This window comes from Melospiza melodia, chromosome 9 (assembly GCF_035770615.1).
Source record: "Melospiza melodia melodia isolate bMelMel2 chromosome 9, bMelMel2.pri, whole genome shotgun sequence".
Taxonomy (NCBI): domain Eukaryota; kingdom Metazoa; phylum Chordata; class Aves; order Passeriformes; family Passerellidae; genus Melospiza; species Melospiza melodia.
Window position 1 is genome coordinate 34,027,560 of NC_086202.1, and position 15,940 is coordinate 34,043,499.

The window sequence follows — 15,940 nt, forward strand, 5'->3', positions numbered from 1 at the left end:
TGGAACAGAGAACAATAATTTCCTCTCATGTTCTGTGCATTATTCAACACTTCAGTTCACGAACTGAAAATGTTTTTACTGTTGTCTCTGAAGTTTTCTATTGATAAAGAAGAATTAAGGTCTCATGTAATCCACACCCTTTGCATTTTGTATGATCAGAGAAAGGCAATATTATGTCTTATTTTTTGTGTAGATGATGATAGGTGAAAAAACTCTGCTGGCAGAATAAAGCAACTTATCAAAGGTTTTTTATGTCAAGCCTTAAAAATGTCTTTGCTTGTTCTGGCCTTGTTATATTCCATACCTCTTCATAAAAGCAGTTTGTTTTAGTCATGGGAGTTATTTATTCTGCATTCCAAACCTCTGTAATCCTGTGAAGGTGGTTCAGCTTTACCTAGCTATCCAATTGGGAGCCTAGTGGGAGCGGCTCTAGCAAGGCATCCACACAGAACATCTGAATTTCTGTGTGGAATGGTTGTTCTCTTTCAGAAGTGATGAGGAAGACACTATAATTTTCCAAAGAAAGAAAATTCTTAAAAGATCTGGTATTTCATCTTGCATTCTTTCATCCAACCTCCTCATAATGTTCCACCAGCTGACTTTTTTTTCAAGTGTACAAATGTGTAATTAATTTTCTTGAAGGCACTCCCCCACCCTTCCAAGCAAGCCCTAAACACAGACTCCTGTTTTTCATGCAGATTGGAGATTGCTAGTTATCTCAGTGAACAGGGGATTAACTTCACTTTACATAGATGATTCAAAAATGCTACATCCTCATAATGAGCACTGATCTCTTGCTCAACAGCTGCCCTGTGAACTTAGAACAAAAGCTTAGCTTTTGCATTTTAAAGTGGGCATGAAAAGAAACCTGAACACAAATATTTATTCAAGAAACTTAAGTGATAGTGAGCAGCTCTTTATGTAGCCAAAGACACTGAGAACTTCCTGTACAACACAACAGTTTTACATGGTAAACCAGAGCCCCGTGTTGCGTGATATACAAGGATAGTGCAATATGAGTTTCCAGAAATTGAAAAAGGAACCACAGAATTCACTTACTCACTTTTCAGCTGTAGTTACTGAACCCTTGCAGTTCAAACAGCTAAATTTGGCAAGTCCCTGTATTTTGCATTTTACTTCCTCTGCTTTTTTTTCCAGTGAAAACACCAAGGGAAAAATTGACTTAAAGCAATTGAGGGTGACCCCTATAAACTTTTTCTACTTTGCAAGTTTCAAAAATGTTTGCTTGACATACTGAGATGATTCCTTTCTTTCATACACCCAGTAAAGAAAAAAAGGAGGAATATCAGGGAGACAGTATTTTCTTTCTTTTATGAAACTTCAGTGAGAGGAAACAAGTCAATATATAGGAAGTATTTTGCAGGTTGTATTTTCACTTCAAACTGCAGTGCAAATATAGTTGTTAATGTTTTTTTTTTTTTAACCTGGCATTTGTGCTAGAGTTGCATTTATTGCAATTTATGAAAATGTTAAATAATATACTGTGGTGAAAACCTTTCTTCAAGAGAGTCTGAGTTTTTAAAGAAAGATTTACTTAAAATTTAATACTTAGGAGTGTCTCTCTCTAAAATTGATTTAGATAGAGTGAAAATTTGGTTTAACAAAAGCCTGTCTGAGTTGTAAAAACCTGTTGGAGATCCGAGTGCTCAATAAACCCTCTGAATTAATTAAGTCACTCTAGTAAAGATTTTGAATTTAAATTTGCTTTCTATATTCAGTTTTTTTCTTATTCAGTCTGTTTAACAGAACCTTTTGACACATTTATTTTTATATGAATTCAGCAGAGAGAGAATATAAAATGCAGCATGAGATCCTTTACCTCAGAGACCCTGATACAGACTGGGTATGGCAGGTGTGAGTTTGTGATTGCAGCTTCCCAGAGAGGGAAAGAGGAGCTTTGTTTCAGGACACAAGAAAACCTGCATGCAGTGGCTCCTGCACTGAAATTATGGGCTAATGAGAATATTGGCTGCATTTTTCCAGAACTGAGACTCCAGCTGTAACAAAATTTGATGGGATAACGATGGCTTGTTTTGCAATGTGAGGTCAAATGATCCCTGTGGTGTCTGGTGGGAGAGTGCCCAAAGCATGGCTTTCTTTCAGTCTGTGCTTCATATACTCAAAGGATTGCAGACAAGACTATAGGGACGATGGAAAATCTTGTCTAAAGTCATGTTGAATCAAATACCTGCCAGGTCTTATGTGTCGTGCTTTTTCCCTCCCTTTTCTTCCTGTTGCTTTCTTCCCTCGCTCTTTTTGTAAGATTTTGTTCATGTTTTAAAATTTAGCAATTCATTCAAATCCTTGAGGGGATAAAAAAGGCCAAACAGACTTTGAAAAGTCATGGAAGAGATTAGATCATATTTAATTCTTTTTATATAGTAGACCAAAGGATCAAAAATCCTCTTTTTCTACATCAAAGTTGCTCTGTGCTCCTGTGGATTTTACTTGTTTCAAAAGCTACAATAATTCTTGGTTGGGGATTTTTTTAATGGCAACAAAAAATGTTCTCTCAGTATGACGATGGTGTACTAGACCTATCAGAAGGGAAGTGTAAAACTCTTTGTCAGGGCAAATTCTTCTAATACCATCTGAAGTTTGATTTTTTTGCACTCCAGAGAGTAATAAATTACTACCTTTTTATTGGGGCAGGTGTTCTTAGGAAGATGATCATCACACTTCAGGCAATGAGAAGGGATATTTACGTGATGTGTGCCACATTGCCAGCCAACCATATTTTGTTAGTGTGCCCAGTCTCACAGCTTTCCCTGTTAATGTTTAATAGGAAAAGCAGCAGGACCCAGCACATTAGTGCTCCAGCATTGCGAAATGAGTTTGGAAACTGCACTAGGATTGCTAGCAAATTTTTTTCAAATACCTGGCTAATTGCTGTTAATAAGTCGGTACTAAGAAGGCACCGGACGGTTGAATCAAACAAGCATGTGGCAGTTGTAGTGATAGTGGAGCCCTGAAAAAAGTTAAAGATAGAATCTAAAATGTTAGGCTTTGTGTTTTCCCAGATCAACTGCACCTGCGTAAGCAGTATGATAAATTATATAATTGTTAGATGTGATGATTGTTTAGTAATTAAATATAATTATTATATAACCATAAGAAGAATAATGAGAAACTATGTTGGAAATTCAGAGGGGGGCTAAATCTATGTATACAATAGAACAATATAAGTTTAATAATTAACATGAAAGCTATATAACGATAGAGTATAAAAACATGATCATTTCGGATATATGGTCAGAATCAGATTTGGGTAATATCCCGATTCCCAGAACTCTTTAATAAAAATCACCGCATATAATCCCTACATGATTATGTGTTTTTGAACACTAGCAGTAGGAAAACAAAGTGTTATTATACTATGAATATTTGGGTAGGGAGCAGTTGTGCAGTCGTAGTCAAACTCTTCTTCTGCAAAACAAAGGAAGATTTGATGCCTTAAGTTTTAGCTTTCATAGTTTTCAGATTCTGTACTGTTTTATTGTGTAACTCTGTACTTTGTATTAAGCATTAGTAAGTTCTCTTTGCAGGGTAGTTAGACAAAACAATCCTTTTCCAGCTTGAGAACCAAGGACAACCATTACAGCCTCAGGCGCAAAAAGCATAAACAGTGGTGAATTGAAGAAAGCAGACAGGAGGATGGAACTTAGTAACCTGAAGCTGTAACTTTTACAATTAAACCCAATGTGTAAATGGACCAAAATTTATGAAAGTGTGAAAACTCATGACCATCATTCATCTCATTACCATCTTGGGTCCATCCTGGGTGTAGCCCTGTGCAAACTCTTGTACTGCCCAAGATGCATCCTTTTAAAGCCTTTTAATAAATACCTACTTAATTCTCTTAACTCTGTCTAGTGTCTGTTCCAGATCAGCCTCTCTAGGCATCAGTTCGAGTCCTCTTCCTCCTGACATTGCTCCTCATGGTCTTATCTTGACGTTTGTTTGTGTGTCTGTTAGAACTTGTGTGCTAAAGTGCTGCTAATTTAGGTCAAGTTTTGGCGCTCCTAGAGATGAGAATGGTGCAAAATGTGCATAGCCAGAGAACGGGGGAAAGCTACTTTTCCAAGGTTTGTTTCCAGCAATTGCAGATTTCTGCTGCTTGGAATAGTTCATGAGCTGGTGTTACCTGGTCTTATTCCAGGGCAGCAAAACTTGAGTCAGATTAGCTTATCAGTATAGTGCAGTATAGTCTTAAAATATGTGTTTTCATGGAGGTGGCTTTTTCCCAAGATAGCCACTGAAATATTCATCCAATGCAGTAATGTCAGTTTGCTTGTTTTTCTGCTATCACTGCTCTTACTGATGTGAAGAAGGGCATTGCTATGCCATTTACAGTACCTGAATTAATTTTTTTGCAGTCTAGGACTATTTCGTTGGCTTGAATTCTCTTCTTTCTCAGTGAGTCCTACTCTGCCCTGTTTAGTAGAATACCTTAAATATCTATACAATTTGTGATACATTTCCCTTTGTTAAAAAAAACAAGGGCCACCTTTATGGTCCTAAGTGCACGGTAGCTGAAGGGGACAAAAGTCATCAGCTCTTCTGCTGAAATTGATGCCATTGACTCAGCCTGCTTCAATCATCCAGTGTGTATTCAGCATGTGTCATGTGCAAATAATGAAATGTGAGCTGGGAAGCTGTCCCCATGAAATATGCCTTGGAGCTTATGGAATGCAACTGCCAGCTCTTGCTCAATCAGTGATTCTTTAATAACAGCTGCCAGTGGACACACTGGTAGATGTAAAATGCCATCGTGTACCATTCAAGTTTCGCCACAACAAGTAGTCTGGCTTACAAGGTCATTTCCAGAAAATCCTGAAGGAAAGGAACAGAACACTTTAAATGTCATTACTTTTCAGTGCTTTGCCACTATCTGATGACAAAACTAATTATTATTGGAAAATGTTGTTTATTTAAACAGTAATTCTTTAATACCTCACGTCGAGAATATTCTCAATGGGATCAAATAATTCCTTATAATACTAATCAGTGTGTGTGACGGTGTTCACAGGGGTCTTAGGATGAGGGAAGAGATGAGGATTTGTCTGAATGTTTCAGAAGGCTTGATTTATTATTTTATCATATATATTCTATTAAACTATACAAAAAGCATAGAAGAAAGGACTTCATCAGAAGGCTAGCTAAGAATATAGAAAGAAAGAATGATAACAAAAGCTTCTGTCTCGGACAGAGTCTGAGCCAGCTGACTGTGATTGGCCATTAATTAGAAACAACCACATGAGACCAATCACAGATGCACCTGTTGCATTCCACAGCAGCAGATAACCATTGTTTCCATTTTGTTCCTGAGGCCTCTCAGCTTCTCAGGAGAAAAAAATCCTAAGGAAAGGATTTTTCATAAAAGATGTCTGTGACGAGTGAGGAGAATGAAATCATCCTCAAGAGCATAATTATTGGTGCCGCAACTAGTATGCAGCAGAAATTATTGTCAGGTACAGACAGGTATGGATGTCTTCAAAGGGCATCCTTAAAGGCAGCAGATGAAGCTGAAATTTATGATCTTGGTATAGTGACTTTGAACAGAAAATGGTGAAGTCACTGAGCAAGTTGAAAATCATCCATGAATTTATGAATCCCAGGTCCCTCTCTCACCGAAGTCTAGTTGGGTGGAAGAGGCCCAAATATTGTCTGTTTTTCTGCTCCACTGCAAAAGCAACTCACTAATCAGGAGTTGCAGTGCTCTTCACCATCCAGAGGTCTTGACATGCTCAGTGAAAGGAAGGGACAAGGTACAGAGGGCAGTTGTTTTGGGTTCAGACAAATTCTGCCTTGCGTGAGAGGGGTGGAATTGGGAAGAGGGTGTTTGAGAGGGAAAATCCAGCTCAGGCCCTCTGCATAAACATGAAATGCAGGCGTTCCTGCTTTTTCTCACTGCAGTCATCACCTGAAGTGCTAATGAGTCTGCTTTTCAGAGCAGTAACTAAGGCAGTTTCTTCTGTCTTTAAATTAATAAATTTAGTAAATCATATCCAGCATGATCTTTAGTGGAAAGTTTCACAATTTGTACTGGTACTTACAAGCCCAGTAAGTTCTCTGCTTACTGTACAGTAACAGGGATGTGTGCTCTCTACTCACAGTACAGTAAAGCTTTCCTTGGCAATTTAAAAATCTGTCCAGACAAAAAGTTCTTTGCTCAGTATTAAACTGTTAGTTTTTTAATAGGAAGAAAAGACTTCAGCTGCACCAGGATTATTGTAGAAATTATTGTATACTTTTATGACTTGTATTGTTCAGCAAGCCTGACAAGATGATACTAATGCTCTCTTCTGTTCATAAATTCTGTAAGATGCTTAGATACCACATGGTTATATGCTGGCATAAATATGCTGATGGATACAGTTGTAATTAATTTTTTAGACAGTTCTCGTAATTATTCCAGTGATGGATGTCTATATTTGTCCATAATCTACTAGAGAAAATGTCCCACTCTATTACTGCTTGTAAAATTTAATGGCTGCAGAGTGTGAAGTTGTGGTTCTGCTGTTGCATTTTTGTTCTACAAGTGTACTTGTGGATCCCCTAAAATTACAAGCTGGACTGCACACTAAAGTATGGAGTTAGGTCCTAGGCATTGTAGCCTAGTACGATGCCTGGTGCTTGAGAAGGGCTCTCTGGAAGGGCACACTGGTGGGGCTGCTGGTTTTGTTAGATCACGGATCTGAAGTGCTCCAGGTGGAAACAGCAGATGGGTGAAGAGGTAGATATTAAATTTTGAGGCTGAGCATTGTTTCCTGAAGGTCTGTTTCGGAATTTGGGAGGATACACAACTTCTCTTGTCCTCGCTGAGAAGTTGTTTGTGTTCCTGTTCTACACTAGGTTTTAACTACCAGTGCATCTCAGTGGTTTTCAAAGGAAGGAGTAGTGACCTCATGACAAGTTTGTGTTGGCCTACATATTTTTTTTAGTTGCAAGAACTATGGTGTATACATTTTATGCCGGGCTGTCAAAAATTTCTTTGGAGATGCAAGAGATAAAAGTTGGTCAACTTACTTACATATTTTCATCTTGCTGTGGCTCTTGACAAAAGCAAAAATATCATCAAGGCAGCAGCACTTCACTTGCTTTTCATTTGCTTTGATGCATTTTGTAAGTGCCAACAGCTTTTAGAAATAGGACTGTTTCAGCCAGAGCATTAGGAAAAGGCAAGTATGTGGAGCCTCTAGAAGGATTACTACCAGGTACTGCTGTTCTACCTGAGAAAGGAAGTAAAGAAAGAAGATGATGGTGGTGAACTTCATCCATGCAGAATGGAATCAAACCTTGTATAATTTAAACTACTACTGGACTGAATCAATTAAGTTCAGAGAATAAATGTGGACCGTGTCCTTTTATATATTTTCCCTCCAGAGAGAACAACATGAAATACAGGTGGAAGAGATCAGCCATCTGACAGCCTTTGACCCATATGGCTTTTTACCATATATATCTTGGCAGTCTGATACTCTTTCGGTCTATCTGATTGCCACATAGTGAATAAAATGTTTCCATTTTTTTAAAGCATGGAAAAGATGTCAATATTCTATGAAAGGATGAAAGGAATTTTGCATAAGCATCACTGTTTCCTTAGCAAAGAATGCATCTTTCATTTCTCTTCAACAAAAAGGACTTGAAATTTGCCACTTCAAATGAAAATTTGAATACTGACACATTAAGTTGATGGAGGTTAGCAAAGCAGTAAATGTTACCAAATTATGTACTCTTCAGTGTGCACTCTTTGTCAAAGCTTTCTCTGTCAATAAAATGCTGTGTCCAAAGATGCACTTACCTTGGAATTCAGAAAAAAAAATACTGATCTTTGCATTTGAACAGCTGGTAAGCCTTAGAGAAAAACACTTGCTCATCTTTCTTTCCGATGCTTACTTTCATAGGGTGTATATTTATAACCTTACTGTTCTAATAATCTTGAACAACTAGCCCTGAAAATAACTGAAGCGCGATTTTGTTGCAATTTATCCTTCTTGCTGAAAGGGATTAAATAATATAAATCAAGGGTTAGTGGAAGCATTGCCTTGGATTTTAGATGCTTTTCAGGGCCTCTTTTAGAAGCTCTCTTTGCATTTCTTTGTTAAAAATGCTCTGTAGGAGGAAAAATATCGCTTGGGATCTATCTCTTATTTCATGAATGTTGTGCTGATAACAACAGGATACAATGGGTGTCAAAAGAGCCAGGTGCAAGAATTGCTAGTCTAGGTGCACAGAAACACTCTGTGCACACGAGTTCAGGTCCATGTGCTCTTTGGTGCCTGGTGAGACTGGTGCTGGTGACAGCGTTGGTCATATATGACATGAGGACTGGAGAGAAGGCCTGAACTTCTCTGCCATCTCTCACCCTTTCTAACTATCTAAAAAAGGAAAGAGGAGAAAAGAACATGATCTGAAAAATTCTCACTCTTGTTGACAATCTGTAGATATGCTAATAATTTTTAAATTTGGTTCTAATTTTTATTGCTTGTTATTATGGTTTGATGCTGGTGCAATGCCAGTGCCCCCATGAAAATATATTTCCCCTAGTGTCTGCTGTGAGCTGTGACCAGGAATAGAGCAAAGTAGGCTCCAACTTAGGAATAAAGAAAAAAAAACTTTATTAACCTACAACTATACGAGAAATAGAAACACACAGAACTCAGAATGAAAACCTTCCAAAAACCTTCCTCCTCCCCCCACCAAATTCCAACAGATCACAGTAAGACAAAACCTTGGATTCTCAATTCAGTTACCACCCCTCAGATCGCCAACTCTCAGTCCACCACCACCTTTCAGATAATCAATTCTCAGTTCATCAAGGAGAGAGGAGTCCCTCTTGTACCATAGGCTTCCCCTGGAAAGTTGAGACCAGTTGAAACCTCGTGTGTTTCCATGTCACACATGGCACCGCCCGGAGAACATTTGCCATCATGACATCTTCCTTCCATGTCCAGTGCTCTCACCACTGCACATGGACCATCACTTCACTCTCTTGGCTCCAAGTCATTGCTGCCCCCTAAATGCAGTCTCTGTGTCACAGGAAAAATGGTTCTGTTCATGGTTAATACAAGAAGTCCAGCCAAAGGTCCCTCCATCATCTCCTCCCACCCAGGATTCTTCTCAACTCTTGGACGGATTTTCATCACATTGGCCATTTCCTCCTATTTCATCTCTATTTCTCTTCTCATTCAGATCCAGGAGAATCAGTATTTGTAAGGTTTCCATCATCCGAGAAAAGGGTTAAAAATCTCAGGCTCTGCCTGTCCAGAGCTCCCACGCTGCCCTGCCGGGCACCTTCTCGCCGCTGCACCCCCGCATTCTCCTTTGGCCGTGCTGCCAGCACCTGCTATCAAATTTTAAGGTGGCACAGGCACAGACGCCAGCTCGCTCTCTCTCTCTCTTGTGGGGGGCTGCCCGATGGCTCTCCAATATTCCTCCACCCTTCCATCTGCAGGGGCCTTCACCTCCCCTCTCTGTCCAAGGCCCAGCTCACCTCACCCGGTCCCATGGCTTCCCCTCCCGCACCCAGCCCGCAGCCGGGCAGGGCAGCTCTGGCCTCCTTCAGGGACTGAACCCAAGAGAGCTTCCCCCTGGAAGTTCTCTGCTTTTAATGCCCTGTGTTCTCAGAGGTGTATGCATGTCTGAGATTTTTTTTCTCCTTGATGTGCAGAAGCAAAAATTGCTCCTGGGAATGTATCTATTGATACATGTATGTGTTTGAACCGTGCAAATGACTGATATTGAGTTATGTCAGTTTGCCATATCTGCAGGCTATTTAAGCCTCGAGGGTTATCCCCTCTTGCTATTGCTGGTGTGGTTAATTTTTTGGCAATCTGGACATGATTGAACAATTCCTTCTGCCTGATTCTGAGAGATGATAAACATTCTTACTACGGCAGGTGCATTTTGATGATAGAAAGCATGGCTCATTCTGGCTTGTTCGATAATATTGAGAAGTGTATTCTGTATTGACATGGCTAACAAATCAGCCATGGCATTGCCTTCTGCTAAGAAACCTGGAAATGAAGAATGTGAACAAATGTGCATTACGAAGGAAGGTTCCTGTCAAATAGAAAGAATGAAGATTAATTTTTTTAGGCAACTGTATAGTTGGTCATTGGAAACCGCTTTTAGCAGATATCATTCTGCTCTCTCCACTACACCTGCAACATAGAATGAATCAGTTACTAAATTAAAAGGAAACATGAATCTTGAAAAGACCCATACGACTGCCATTAACTCTATTAATTTGTGAAGAACCGTCTACTTCCTCAATATCTGATTCCCATTGTTTGGTCTCTGGATTTTGCCAAGCAATCACAGATTTTTTTTACTTCCTTGAACTGTCTGTAAAAAATGTGATTGCATCTAGGGGTGCATGACTTCTTAAGGGCTTATGAATTAATTTTAAATATGGATTTAGTAGCTCATGTTTGGGACAATTGAAATTTTTCCTGTACAAACTGAATTTTTTCCTGTACAATTTTCTAAGGCAAATTGCATAACCTCCGAATTTTGAATTAACCATTCCAAATAGATGAATTTGACAAGCAAAAAGATTTCTGCAAAATCCTTTCCTGAAAGGGAAAACATTCAGGATTTAGCCTTTATAATCAATTGCAATATAATTTCAGGGCAAGTTGTTATAGTTTTACCCACCTGACAAGATAGGAAAACCTACTCTTAAGATTATCAGGTGGTCCTTCCTTAGATCCCACTGGAATATTAGACCATGAAGCTGTGGACTCTCCCCTAAAACTGCTAACAAAAAAGACAAGTTAGGATTATATCAATGAGCCTGGAGTGATTGAATGGCTCGCATCACTTTATCTAAAGCATTTTGGGCTTCTTTGTTGAATTCTTGTGGCGAGTTTAAAGTTGTGTCTCTTTTTAATAGATCAGACAAAGGGTTTAAATCCTGGTTTGAAATGCCTAGCAGTGGACGAAGCCAGTTCAGAGTGCCCACTAGCTGCTGCACTTCATTCAGTGTTTTTGAATTTTTCCTTAGTTGGAGTGGTTGTGGAGTTGCAGTTTGCTCTGTGATTCTGTGTCCTAAATATTTCCAGGGAGGAAGTGTCTGTATTTTTTCCTTCGCTGCTGTGAGTCCTGCTTTCTCCACTGCTGAGATGATCTGATCTTTTGTCTCCTGCATTGATGCTTGGTCCTTTGCTGCTACTAAAATATCGTATAATGCAAGATGAGGGAATTTGGGTACTCTACATGAACTGAGGAAAGTACTTTTGCTACAAACCACTGGCACATACTCGGAGAATTACGCATACCTTGAGGAAGTAGGAGCCAATGGTATCTTTTTAAAGGGCCTGTTAGCATTCAGAAACACGTAATCATGGAATGGTTATATGCAGGTGCTTTTATTGAAGAGGTCTGGGTGTCAGGGGTACAGACCCAAATCTGAGTCCAACATGGGTTCGGGATGAACATGTTTTTATACACTTATTATTATATAACTTGCATATTAATTATTAAACTTGTATTGTTCTATTATATACATTGATTTCATCCAAGCATGGATTTTTTAAATTTCCATCAAACCCCCCCAACATCGTTTCTCATTATTCTTGTTACAATTAAACAATAATTATATCCAATTACCAAACAATCATTGCATTTAACAATCATATCATTTATCATAGTCATGAAAAGATTATACAGGTGCTGCCTAACATTTTCCCAGTGCCTACCAGGCCTATGCTTTCTTTCTAACTCCCCTGAATATTCCATGATTTTATAAATATTTTATTCATATATTATCAGGGCCTGCTGATTTATTGATGGGATGGAAAAGGCAAATTGTGGTGTGTCATCTGGATGCAAATGAATATTGAAAAAGCAGTCTTTTAAGTCAATAGCCATTAACTTCTAGTCCTTTGGAATCATAACAGAAGGTAAACCTGGTTGTAAAAAACCCATTTCTTGAATCACTACATTAACCCTTCTGAGATCCTGCAATAACCTCCATTTCGCACTGTTTGGCTTTTTAATTACGAAAACTGTAGTGTTCCAGGGGCTGGTAGTTGGAGTTAGGTGACTGTACCAACTGCTCTAATACAGCAAGTTTCTCTTCTGGTAAGGGCCATTGGCTGACCCAGACAGATGTGTTAGATGTCCACGTGAGTTTTTGTGTGTTATGTCCATAAACAGCTTTTGTTAAAAATCAGTTTCTATTCTCAGTTCTCACTGGGAGAGAATGTCCCTTCCCCAAAGAACCATATCAGCTCCTTTTATAAACGGTTTTGTGGTGGCAACACAACCTCGAGGTCCCTCAAATGTGACAAAGTGCAAGCTACGGTAGCTTTCACAGTGACCACTAATAGCTGCCAGTTGGTCCAGGCCTGTGACCTTTTCGATTTTCATATCAGAGTGACGTCTGCTCTGGTACCAATCAGGCCAGCAAGGATGATGGCTCATTCCCCAAGATGCTTCAGGACACAGGAGAGGTGAGGCCACCTGTGGCTGATGCGCCTGGTCCAAGCGATGAGGGATGTGTTGCTCCGTGACTCTGGTAGGAGAAAAGCTTGTGCTATGATTAGTCCTCTAGGCAGGAAACATGGAGGGTCCGGGCATAAAGCTAATACAATGATTTCTTGTGAGCAACTGACAGATAACACAGTTGGAATGATATACAAACCTTCTGCACAAGATCTGTTCACTCCCACTATTAAGACTGACATGGCTATGGTTCAGGGCTCAGCTGTCCTGTGGATATTGTGTGAGCAATGAGCAATGGCACTTGTTAGCATCACTGGCTGGGCTGTAGACTGCTCCAGTCTTGTACCTGGGAACACTGTGCTCCATAGTCCTGCAAAGATCTGCTGCAGCTCTGTACTTGGTGGCCTGTGGTGGTCTCTGGCCTTTGGTACAGTGGTTCTTGTGTCATGGCACGCCACTGAGCCGTGCTTGGCTGCAAGTTTCCTGGAAGATGGCAGAGACCACCCTATGATGGGTGAAAACTGTTAGTATTTTGACAAAGACATCTATATCCACTGTTTTTTGGAGGTGGCCCCCTTCATAGTTTAGGACATTGTCTCTTCAAGTGCCCTCTTTGACCACAGGAATAGCATGTATCCTTTGGCATCTGTTGGTTTTCAATTGCCCCTTAAAATGGTGTTAGAGGCTCTGCTAGAGTTTGTGTCTGAATTTCTACAGCTTTTTCCTTCTGCTTTGTGGTATTTTTGCAGTTGTGACAGCATTAGCTAATACCTCTGCCTGCATGGCTGCTATGTGTTTACAGGTACCCAGGTGATTGCAAGCATCCACTAGCTGTGTCAGGGTGGGCTTGGGGTCTTGGGGCAATGCACGTAATATTCTTTTGCAGCTTGGATTTGCATTAGAAATTGCAAGCCATTTTAATAACTGTTGTCTGGCATGATCTATAGGAATTTGCTTATCCAATGCCAATTTTAAACGGTCCAAAAACTTAATGTATGGCTCATCCATCCCTTGTTTAATTTCTGTGAAGTCTAGTTATGTTTTATTCCCGTCAGGCACCTGGAGCAGGGCAGTCTTTGCTGCTTCCTTAACATTCTGAAGGATTTATCTATTGAGTATCCTTGCCTGTCTTTGTGGGTCTGTGTAAGCTCCCTCCCCAGCCAGCTGATCTAGTGTTATATTTGCAGTGGCTGAAGTTCTTGCATAACGTATTAAAAGGTTATTTAGTAAACCTTTCCATGCCAGTTCCCAGAGACAATACTCTTGGAGACAGCAAAGATGTACAAAGCTGCCTTAGATCATGAGGCGTGAATACATTTGCTGAAAAGGTGGCTTGTAACAGACCTCTGAAATATGCTGATTCTCTTCCATATGAACGAGATGCTTTGTGTGAAAAACGCCAATCACTTGTTTTTAAAACTTTAAAAGTTTAATAGTAATAAAATGGTTATAAAATAGCAATAAAATTAGAGTAATAATAATTTGGACGATTTTAATTAGTACAATATGAGACAACAAATACAAAGAGTTATGGACATCCAGGTACCTTTTTCTGGTCAGCACGAGCCCGAAAAAGGACACCTGTTAACAAAGGATTAGCCCTTAAAAGCAATAGCCTGTTGCATAGTCATACACTTCATACATGATGCATAAATTCCACTCAAACACAGGATTCTGTCTGGTCATCCTCAACTTCTTCCTCCGAATCCTGACAGTGCCTTCGCGGCAGGAAGAAGTTCGTTTCTTCTGATAAGAAGGCAATAAATTCTTTTTCTCTGAAAGATTTAGGTGTCCTGTGGCTGCTATCTCGCCGTGAGTCCTTTCTTTTAAACAAAGTATATTACATAGCATAGTTTCTATTTTAACAATTTTTTTAACCTAAAACTATATTTAACACAGTATTTAACAGAGTACTTAAGAGAATTAATACAGCATTACTTTCTAACACAACACATATAATATTCATTTTAATATTTGCGAAAAGCCAATCATAAAATACATGCATTTTTCACATTTTGCATATTTCTTTTATTTCTGCAAAGCTTATCTGTTCCCACTGGGGTCCTTTCCCCGCCACCAACATTATACCAGACTGGAAATACTGTTAACTTCGATGCAATTTCCCATTCCCCTTCCTGGACTGCATCCTTTCTTATCCTTATGAAATACAAAGTTGTGTTTTGTGTCAGGTACAAACAGGCAATGTGTGTAGTTGTGAACGCGAAATGTGTGGACCCCGACAATGGGAGAGCTGTGAATTCTAATAATAACTGAGGAGAATAAAGCATGGAAAAAGGCTATTGAACATATCTGTTGTTTGCAAATTAACCCTTGTTGATTTAGGAGCATTGGAATTAAAGTGTTAAAGATGTTGCTTTTTGCCTGCATTTAATCCATAAAGAGTTCTGCAATAATAACATTTTGAAGTATAATTTTAGAATATTACTTGTATCCTTGATACTATAGCTATGGAATATATATAAAGGAATTATGCTTATCTCACGCCTTATTGAAGCAGAGAAAAACAGCTTGAGAAAGGAAGATGAACATCACCTCAAGGGTTTATGGTTTCGACCAAAGGGAAGCTGGACATCACTGTTATGAGATTTATAGTCTCTGCAATTAAAAGGTGGTCACACATCTAGGGAGCTGGACCCCACCAGATGGGATTCGTCTTTCTTCTTTCGGAAACAGGACCATCACCATCTGGGGATACTCCTTTGAGATACATCCTGAGAAATTAAAATCACAATAGTGTATATAATTGTGATGTAATAATTTGGAATAAAAATTGCTGATAAGTAAAAAAATTAGAAATAGAAAATAGAAACTGCTGAAAAAAATAGAAATAAGAAATAGAAACTGCTGAAAAAGCTGATGAGTACCCCTATAAATACCTGTAACCATCAATTATCGGTGTGCAGTTGGAGGGAAAACTTCCCCCACTGTACCCAGCGCTGTATTGCTCATACTTTACCATATTAAATAATAAATTGATTGCTCCTTGAATATTGGCCTAGTCAAGCTTCTTATTCATAACATCCTTTGCCAGGTATCTGTGCCTCCTGATGTATAAAACTCGTCCTCAGATGTGAGGGGGCTGCTCTGAGGGGTGTGGGAATATCTTTTGTTTTGGATCAGCGCTTCTCCTGAGCTGGGCGCCGCCGTTTTGGATAGGGTCGTTTCTGGGAGGTCGCAGAATGGAGGCACGCTGTCCTGGGGTTTGGACAGGAATTACGAGCTGGGAGATCGACCAGGCTTGGCCCACGAAAGGGGAGTGTGCCACATCTGACGGGCAGGAGCTTAGGGATGAATCGGAAAGGGAATGCTGGGAGCCCAAGGGGGATGGAACGGGCTCATGAAGGGCAGACCTCGGCAGCTCTGAAACATGGCACCGGCCATGTGTGTTATTATCCTCACAGAGCGTGGATTCGGATTTGCTTTTTTTGATTGTGCTGCCAAAATC